The sequence below is a fragment of the Cynoglossus semilaevis genome, chromosome 15 (genome assembly GCF_000523025.1).
Source record: "Cynoglossus semilaevis isolate Cse_v1.0 chromosome 15, Cse_v1.0, whole genome shotgun sequence".
NCBI classification, from domain to species: Eukaryota; Metazoa; Chordata; class Actinopteri; order Pleuronectiformes; family Cynoglossidae; genus Cynoglossus; species Cynoglossus semilaevis.
Genome location: NC_024321.1, coordinates 2,250,820 through 2,260,406, shown reverse-complemented (window position 1 = coordinate 2,260,406; position 9,587 = coordinate 2,250,820). Strand labels below are relative to the sequence as shown.

General features: G+C 39.1%; 1 long non-coding RNA gene across 1 annotated transcript; it reads right to left on the bottom strand.

Moving 5' to 3' along the window:
- Positions 1 to 5,693: 5,693 nt before the first annotated feature.
- LOC107989596 (uncharacterized) lies at positions 5,694 to 8,256 on the bottom strand. The gene is made up of 3 exons (XR_003052097.1): positions 8,217 to 8,256; positions 7,940 to 8,020; positions 5,694 to 6,543 (listed from the first exon to the last, which is right to left on the bottom strand). It is a non-coding gene; the product is annotated as an uncharacterized LOC107989596 (long non-coding RNA).
- Positions 8,257 to 9,587: the final 1,331 nt, after the last annotated feature.

Here is a 9,587-nt window from a genome sequence, read left to right as displayed (position 1 = left end):
TAATCCAAACGAGGGGGAGAGAGAGAAGATCATCATTGTGAGCAAATGTAAAATGTATAATTTTCTTAAGGCGAGCCAAAGCGATCGCTTTGCGTTTGAGTCAGGGTCAAGCAGGACTGAGGTCGCAGATCCTTTACTTGAACACTTTAAACAACACCATACTGGACGATGTCACTTCCTCTCCTTCCTCTTCTCTCCCCTGCTCTTAGATCCTCTCTTTTCTTCCCTTCCCATCCTTTCCTCTCCTTCACTCTCTCCATCTGTCCCCTCATATCTTCGCTCCAGGTCTTCAATCCTCCCTTTTCTCCTCTCCTCACCACCTCTGGCCTCCTCTCTTTTTCTTTTCTCCCTCTCCTCTTCTCTCAACTCGTCTAGTCTCCTCTTCCAGCTCCTTCATTATTATCAGTGTGATAAAGCGCCACATCCATTTTTACTGCGAAAGCAGAAAGAGCTCTTTGCCCCCTGCTGGGAGCGCGGGGTTGTTATGGTGAACATGCATCTTCTGATTGTCCTCCCTCCTCCATGAACTGTTCCTCATTGAGAGAAACAACCGTTTCAGGAGGATTTACGCCACATGAGCACACCAAACACCACACCGGGGAGGGAAGAACAGGATTTTCCTGAACAGCAGGCGTGATTTAAAGGGATTTAGCTAAAAATACAAAGAAAAAAGGAACAATTTGGTCCTTTTTTTATAACAGGGCGACTGTGTCTGTTCCCTGCAGTGACAGCCATGTGCCGGTTGTGCAAAAGTGTTCGTTTGGACCGAAAAGAAGAAAATAGAACAAGCGTGTTCTTTCCAAGCGTGACCAGAGATCACGTTCTCTTTATCAAAAAGAGAACACGATCTCTTTCTGATAAAGAGAACATCCACTGATTACTAGTTGTTAAACTGAAAGCTGTCATTTCAGCAGAGAACATTTGAGGCAATTATTACACACACACACACAAAAAAAAGTTTTTTCTTTGTCTAATCAACAGTTTTGCTAGCTCTACCAGTGAAGACACACTCAAGTAAATGAAACAGTCAAATTTAAGAGAAACAGTTCTGTAATAACAGTACTAGTGCTATGGCAGTTCCTGGTAGTTCTAACACTCTCTTTAGTTTCTGTTTTTTTTTGCAGTCAAAACATAAAATTGTTCTAACAATAGCTTTTGTCTAAAAAATGCAGATGAAGCACTGTTAAATTTATTTGTTAGTCTCACAACATTTAGTGGTCGTAAATTAACCTGGTCTGGTGTTTTTAGTGGGAGCTAAGCTAAGCTAAGCAAAGCTAGGCTAGGCTAAATGTATGGCATGTTTATCGAAGAGACAGTTTTGTGGTTTGTTTAAACGCTACGTATTTCGCTACAAACGTGAAAACCTGAAAGGAGGTTTTCAGATTTCAGAAGAACTTTTTAGAACAATTTTTACTGCTTTATTACCTCCTGCTAGCTAACTTTTTTCCCCTCCATTGTTTTAACAACATTCCCAGCCTCATCCTTCATCGTTGCTCTCCGAGTCTGTATTTGTGCTGATTTTCAGCCTCCACTCATTTCCTCTCCTACAACAAAGTGCCATATTCTCTACACCTGGTTTTCCTCACACGGTGAATGTTATGCACGTCGTCCTCTGCTGCACTTCTCTGTGATAAATCAACCTCAGCAGCTGTTTATATTAAATTCAATTCTCTTCCTCTCCACCATAAATTATAAGTCCGAAGAGGAGACAGTTAAAAAAAAAACACCCTGCATTAGACCTGTCGTCAGTGTTATCACTTATCTCTTATCTTAGCAGCAGTAAATATTTCTGTAAATCCCTCATGGAGGATGAACACTTCCATTGTAGCTTTTAATTATGTTTCAAGGGTAATATTTAAATGGTCATTTTATGACACCTAGCTCATTAATCTTAGTCTTTAGATAAGCTCAATTGTGTTTACCGTTATTTCTGGACCATAAGCCGCTACTTTTTTCACACGCTTTGAACCCTGCGGCTTAAACAATGATGCGGCTAATTCATGGATTTTTTACGAGCTAATACCGCTAGCGACCAATGACAGCGAAAGTTGAGAGCAGTTTGAGCCCTGTCATGTTGAAGCTTAAGTTGGTTATACAGGAGCTGTTAATTATTATATATATATATATATATATATATATATATTTCAAATTTAGTTGGTATATTCAGGAACTCGGAAATTACGGTAGTCACTATTTGCTGCATGTTTTAGTAATGTGATAATTTGATCGCTATTTTTATATCGCTAATCTTTGTCATGTTATTTTTCCAACAGAACAACATTTCTGCTGTTAAAGTGACTTAAATGTTGCTAAAATGTAGCTTTTTGTCCCCATAATTTTAGTGTTGTATGTTTATTGTTTATTTGCAGATGTTTTTTGCCTTTATTTGTTGGACAACTTGGCATATCAATGAACAATAATCACCACAGGTAACGCTAGAGGGAAAACAAAGTGTTGGGATGCTTTCACAACAGTCTTTAGACAGTTTTAGTTTTCTCTCTCCCTCCCTCGCCATCTCCCCGTGGCTGGTATTCTTGTTGGACCGCACGCCCATGGCACAGATTTGTTCAGTTAATGAGTCCCTACTGACACATTTCAGACATGACAGACACCGTCATGCTTTTCATTCACTGGAGGAACCAGCCAGCGCCAGACGCAGACATCTGTTGAAAAAAGCTGGCATGGGCTCCAGCGCTGCAATCTAGATGCCCAGACGTAACAAATGTATCCCATCAAAACCAGAACAACAAAGGCTGGGCTGCTCTGAATAATTAAATTAGAGTTGACAACAACTCGAGCGATTCCAGTTTGAAATGAGTGGAAATCGAATTGTTCCCAACCAGAAACCACTTCCAGAGGGAGAACCAACGCCTCATTTTTATGTTAAATAATACAAACTAAGAGGGAAGAGTCCCAGAAGGAAACTGTAAAGTGTTGGCCAGGTTTTACAACAATAACTATTCCCCTGCTGCTGCAATCACAGATTTCTGGAGCATATTTCATGGAATTCCTAATGTGGTCCCAGAGCTGCACCCTTTGGAAAAGGCACAGCTGAACATGTCATCATTACATCTGTGAGAGATTAACTGGGGGATCAGTTCAGTTTTGATGTGCGTTCACTGGATTGAGCTGAAGGCTTGATTTAAATGAAAGCTGTATTTGAACTCAAGTTAGCGCAAGTAAGATAACCTCATCACCTGAACAACAACAACAACAATGAAGAAGAACTGGACTAGCTGTGCTATCACTCCCCATTCACACCTCTGACCTTCTGCAATGACCCTCATTACAGGTATGAAGCCCCTTTGAGGCTAAATAACAGTCGTTCTCGGTAGTCAGTCAGAACTGAAGAAGCCTCTTTGATGAGAGGTGAAACGACTTCAAAAAACCTCATCACTCGATGTAACTATATTTGAAACGGACTGAAAGTCCACGGCATGTTGAGATTTGATGCAATGACAACGCGAACTATCTTTATGGTCAATAGATAATCTGAGCACTAGAGTAACTACTGTAACTGCACAAAAATGCGGAGATGGAAAAAGTAGTAGAAAAATATAATTAAGTAAAAGTAAAAGTACCCATCTTAAAATCTACTCAAGTAAAAGTTAAAAAAAGTACTTAATTTCAAATGTACTTTGAGTAGACGTTACTTAGTTACTTTAAATCACTTGACGCAAAACAGGATGAGTCATACGTCCAATCTGCAACTAGTTCTTTTTTTTAATCAACTATTCAAATACAAGTGGCATAAGGTGAGAATCCTACGATACTTTTGAACAGTTTTGAACAAGCCACTAAAGAACACTTAATAAATGACTGACTAAATGAAACTTAAACCAACCAAACACATAAAGTACGGCACTTTAGTTTGAACTATGTTCCATCACACCTTGAAACATTATAAAACACAAAGCGCCAAATTCTAAAATTTTCTGTCCAACTCAAACACTACAATGAGCTACATTAAAATAGCGGGAAATTGCAATTTTCTTTCTGTTAACTTTTGACTGTTGACCTTTTTTTTTTTTTTAACGCATCTAATTTTTTAATTCCTTTTCAATGTAGTGAAAATGACAGCGTCACTTTTGAATAATAAAACATGACACTTGGTACTGCTGCAACTGTTAGGGCTGTCTGCTGTGTGGGGTTAATCAGTGTGATCACACTCACCTGTGTCTCTGGTGGGATCATTGTTTGTTGCGGTTTGTTTGTTGGTCGTGTCCAAGGTTTTGAGAAATGGCGGTGGAGAAGTCCACGCCTGTCGTCAATGTTTTGAGTTGTTGTTGATTTTCCACTTGATTTGTTGATTTTGCATCTGAGGAAAGTCTCTCTCGTGCTGCATTTGGGGCCTGTCCATGCCTGCAATGACCGTCAGTAACGGCAACAATTGAATTTGTTGTTCCGGCCATGACTTTCTTCCACACAGGCAACAGTTGCAACCGAAATCTGAAAGAAAGTCTCTCTCGTGCTGCATTCGGGTCCTGTCCATGCCTGCAATGACCGTCAGGCAACAGTTGCAACCGAAATCTGAAAATAAGCAAATAAAAAAGAAAAATGTCTTCAACCGTCTTTGCTGCTGTTTTCAATGTCATCCCTTGGTATTTTGGTCAAAACATCGTGTGTTGTACTCAGTCTGTCTCAGGTGCTAATAATGAGACGCGACAAGGGAACAAAATAAAACCTGTACCACTCAGTTCCTGATTTTCCATTTTCCGCTGTGTTGGGAGCCAGGCCTTAACGTTACTCTTGACAAAAATAATTTGTTAAAAATGACAGATTTGACATTTGAGCCATTCAGGTTGATGCAACACCACAGCAACAGCATGATTTCAGACTGGAACAACTCCCGAGGCAGAGCTGGAGAAGAAGTTTCCCAGTGTTATTTACGAGTGCGCACTTTGTTTAACGGCCTATAGACAATGTGTTCTCTTTACATCCCGTTTGTAAGATGGGGAAATCATTCGCAGCCTTTCCTCATTTTCTTTACACGGACATAAACATACATCACCTCCGTCAGAGCGAGAGGATGTGGTTCGCAGCTGCACACATTTGGGAGACGAGGAGAATACATCACTGTCGCACACTCCAGAAGAAAAGGAGAGCGGAGGAAAAGTTTAAATCATTCTTGACAACAACACTCAAGTAACAAGCAGGTGGAGACAGCAGTTAAAAAAGGGAAACGGAGAATGAGGCGACTTTTGGCAGATTTCGTCTAGAAGGGAACAGCGCTGCAGTTAGACTGTCCAAAACACAAAATAACACAGACTGTCGTCCCTTCTTTGACGTGGATAATTAGCACAGAGTGCGGGAAAGTAAAACATTTTTAAACTCGGTGTAGGAAAATAACAGGATAAAAGGCCTGAGAATTGTCACCATGATGAAGGTGCAAATGTTGCTATTAAATATCACCCCGCGGAAAAGAAGCGAAAAATCTAAAAACAAAAACATTATTAGTAGACCTGTTGTCCTTCGCATTAGGAAGTAGAATCAGAGTATGAGGAAAAGTTGGCACAAGCCGTGCCGTTACAGGAACACACACAATGGCATGTAATCAGCCACCGGGTCACCTCAACCCAAAGGACCTGTTAAGGCGACAGGCCTGTCAGCCTGTCAGCCTGTCACATGTATTGCCGGTTTTACAGCTGATTATTGTGCACATACGTTCTGTGTCAGAGAACAGCAGGGGAAGCTCATGCTCAAAAGCTAAAGCTAATGCGTTGTTAGCCTGGAAGTAATGTACAGTGAGCCAAAAAAAGCACCAAGCTCACTGTTGTTAATATATGTAATAGAAGGCAGAACCTGCAACGGTTGGTGGGGAATGTTTCATAATTCATTTTGTGGATAAAATTTGGCTTTTTCAAGTAGCAGAACCAACTTCCTGTGCATTAGCATGTATACAGAAGCACACACATCCAAACACAAACAGACTTAAATTGGGTTTTTATGTAGCAAAGATTATCAAATTAATACATTACTATTCTTTCTTATAAAACAAGACACCAGTCCAAATATTAAATGATAACTTTTATGTTTTTCTGGGAGTTTTTGTTGCAAGTTTTTTTTTTTGTTTTGGGTTTTTTTTTTAGCATAACATACCTCCTCAATGAATATATATGTGGAAATATATATGTAACGATTATGTCATTAGATTGCTAAAGGTTAGCGAGCCATTTGAAAAACACACGACCCTTAACTCAGCATTATAATAATATCAAACCAGGATTAAAACTGTTTTATAACACATTAATTAATCTTAAAACATGTGGAATATAGTTAAAATATTGCTGTCAAAACACAGTTGGTTTCATTGCTGATAAATGATCCCAAACGCCCGGTAGAGTATGTTAAAAACTATAAATATATTAAAGTTAATTTCCTTCTGTGGTCTCGGGAGAAATTGCCCTCGTACCTAAAGCTAAGTTCCCACCTGAAAAACTGTCACTTGCCGGAGAAGTAATTAGTTCCTCCAGTCACTGACTCGTCCCCACAACGACTCCTTTCCTCTTCCACATCGCTCCCCCCAGCTTGAGGCCAATTACACTGTCAAATAGAGGAGGCATCACGAGCTGCTGTAACCTCAATATTACACACTGTTTGCACAGATTCAGGCCCAACATTTAGAAAAGAGTGTTACTGAGTCACGAACGGTCTGTGCCAAAAAGAAGGATTTTAATCCTGAAGGATCAGGATCCTGGAGAAAAGAATCAAGAGCGTCAGAACTTTTAGACACTGATGTTTAATGTGAGTCTTTGGAGCCACTTTCATTGATTGCATAAATGAAAACGCTTTGAATCCAGAGGAACTGAAATGAAGTTCAAAAATCAATGTGAGTGAATTAAAGTTTTAAGTTTAGGAGAAATGCAATATTTGACTTATTTTCATTTTGACAAAAGGATGTAAGGAAAACAAAAGAAAAAAATCTGAAAAAGCTAGTGAGACAAGATAGTTTCTAAGCCTGTGATTAAATTTATTTTTTTAAAATGCACCGAACCAAAAGTAATATTGCATTTAAAACTTACACGAAAAAAAAAAAATTAAAAGTTAAATATCAAATGCAGAGTGTCTAACACCAAGATTAGCAAGCAGTCAGTAGCCTTTGGCAAATAGATTTAAAAAAAAGAAGGTGACTGATAATTCAGTTGTTGTGGCCAAGAAACAATTGCTTTAACACGAAGTTAGTCACCGTGAAGAGCAATGAAGACCACAGGGAAAGTGTGCTTTATTGACCTCTATAACTTGCTCTGACGACAATGCCATCAGAAGAATCTGACTTATGCCTGTGAGCCATAACGAAGGGCAAAAAAAATATGGCGTACCACCGGGGGAATGTAAACAGAGTCATCTTCCTCGTTGGAATGAGGCAACAAGACTTTCTCAATACATTTATACATAGGAGGTCATAGGTCGAAGATGTCATAAAGGACCCCCGGTAGTGAGCAATTAAATTAACTGTACAAAATACTCAAAGTAAGACACCTTCGGATTTAAAGTCGTTAAAAGTAACACTACGATATAGAAAAGACACAGCCATAGCAGAGTGATACCCATGTATAAAGAAGTATTATTAACTACTAACTAAGGCACTCAACAGTTATTTGTAGTAAGCAGGGCTAATAGTTACAAGCTACAAGACCAGTTGTTTACGATTAATATTTGTGAAAATTTGATAAAAATCTAGCATTAAGTTATTCTGCTTCCGTGTCTCCAAGCACATAGCCATAAAATGTACGAAAAAGTTGTCTATTAGCACATTAACCTAAAGCCTGTCCCCCCCGAGCCAGTCCTTAGATCACCTGAACTAAAAGACAGTCAAATCTGAATGCTGAACTTCACTTTCAGTTGTCATTCACACACATCTGACTCTCTTCTTTGAGGAAACATCTCAACCTCTCTGTTGTCTCATGTTTGTCATGCAGCAGACAGTAACCAAAGTTACCTGTGATTTCTTTATCAAAACCTCCTCCGCCTTTTCCTGCTCGTCAACGCAATTCCGTCACAAACCTGCAGCAGCGCCAATCTGAGGATGAATAATTCATAGCTTCGAAAAGCAACAGAAGAATATCAATGTCCTTATCAGCTTAGCACGTTTGTGTGATTGGTGGCAATACTGTATATGGGCCGTGTGTTAACAGTCAGTCAGTGTGGCCCCGTGCAAACAAGGCACTGCCATTCGCTTACGCTAACAGGTCAAAATAGACCACAAAATATCTTACCACGTCATGATGCTCCAAGATCTCCGCACCTCCTTCATCAGTGCCGATCTGGCAAAAGTTTTGCTACACCGCAAAATATAGTAGAAAAATAAACTAAAAGACATTAAATAATTATACATACGAACGTTTTGGCTTTAAAAATGTGGATTCTCGTTTAATAAAGTGACGGTATTTTCATATGTTTATATATATTCATATAGTTATAGCTTGGATATCTTCTTTCACTTTATATTTACTTGCCTTTATAACTTCTCATACTGAATATTTTAGCTTTTGTTGATGTGTTTTTGGCCAATACGTTTGGTCAGTGGTTTGGTAATGGTCTTGGATTTTTTCCTATATAACTTAAATAACTATAAGTTGTATATTTACATAGTCAAAGGTCAATTATTAGTAATAATAATAATAATAATATAATTGTAGAGAGTGTGACCACACTCTGTAGATGAGTGGTCACACCGAGATGAAACTTTGGAACAAGCGCAAGTCTACAAACAAAAACTCTGAGGCATGAGATGAAATCGTGAACTTTTGTTCCACTCGCTGACTCTAAAAGCTAAAAATTAGCATTACAGACCCGCGTGGCTGCTGCTCATGCATGGATGTGGTTTACATTGGCTGCTGGAGTTTTAAATGAGGAACAGACTCTGCCCACGAGCAGAACATCAGACACGTGGTCGACCAACCCTGCCTGTCCACGTCGGTAAAGATCAGCACAACTTTTGGAACGCACTGAACCAGAATAAAACTCAAATGAAACAAAAGCTTTGAATTAGACTGTTTACTGAAGAACGTAGCTGCCACATCGAATGTCGGAGAATCTTTACCATTCAGAGCTGAGAAAGTTCAATTCACTCTGATGGAATATTCTTAGGGTTTAATATAAAACGTTTACAACTGCTGGAAGTGGCTTTTCAAAAGTAAAAGAAGGAATGACATGTAAGTAAACCTCAGTGACACCAAACGCTAAACAAAAACAGATTAAGAGCAATTTAAAGGTTTGCCGTAGGCAAGGAATCATAAAAAGACAGAAAAAGTCTGTGTTAGGACAAAAGTAAAACCCACTGCTGATTGTCCACGACCCTCTGCCGTGTTAGAACCCAGCATCTTACAGTAATAGACACTGAAACATGGGAGTCCACATCTGTCTCCTATTTAACATTTCTACAGCGTGAAGAAGAAAATAGAAAAACACTGACCACTGAGAATTGAGCAGCTCCAGTCTTATACATCAAAAATCCCCGGGCTGTTAGCACCGAGGTTTAAAACGTAACCAACATTCTATGAAGAATAAAAATGATGAAATGGCAAAACAATCTAACAAGTTATAAATTAAATAAAGAAAGACCATAACATTGAAAAACCACATGC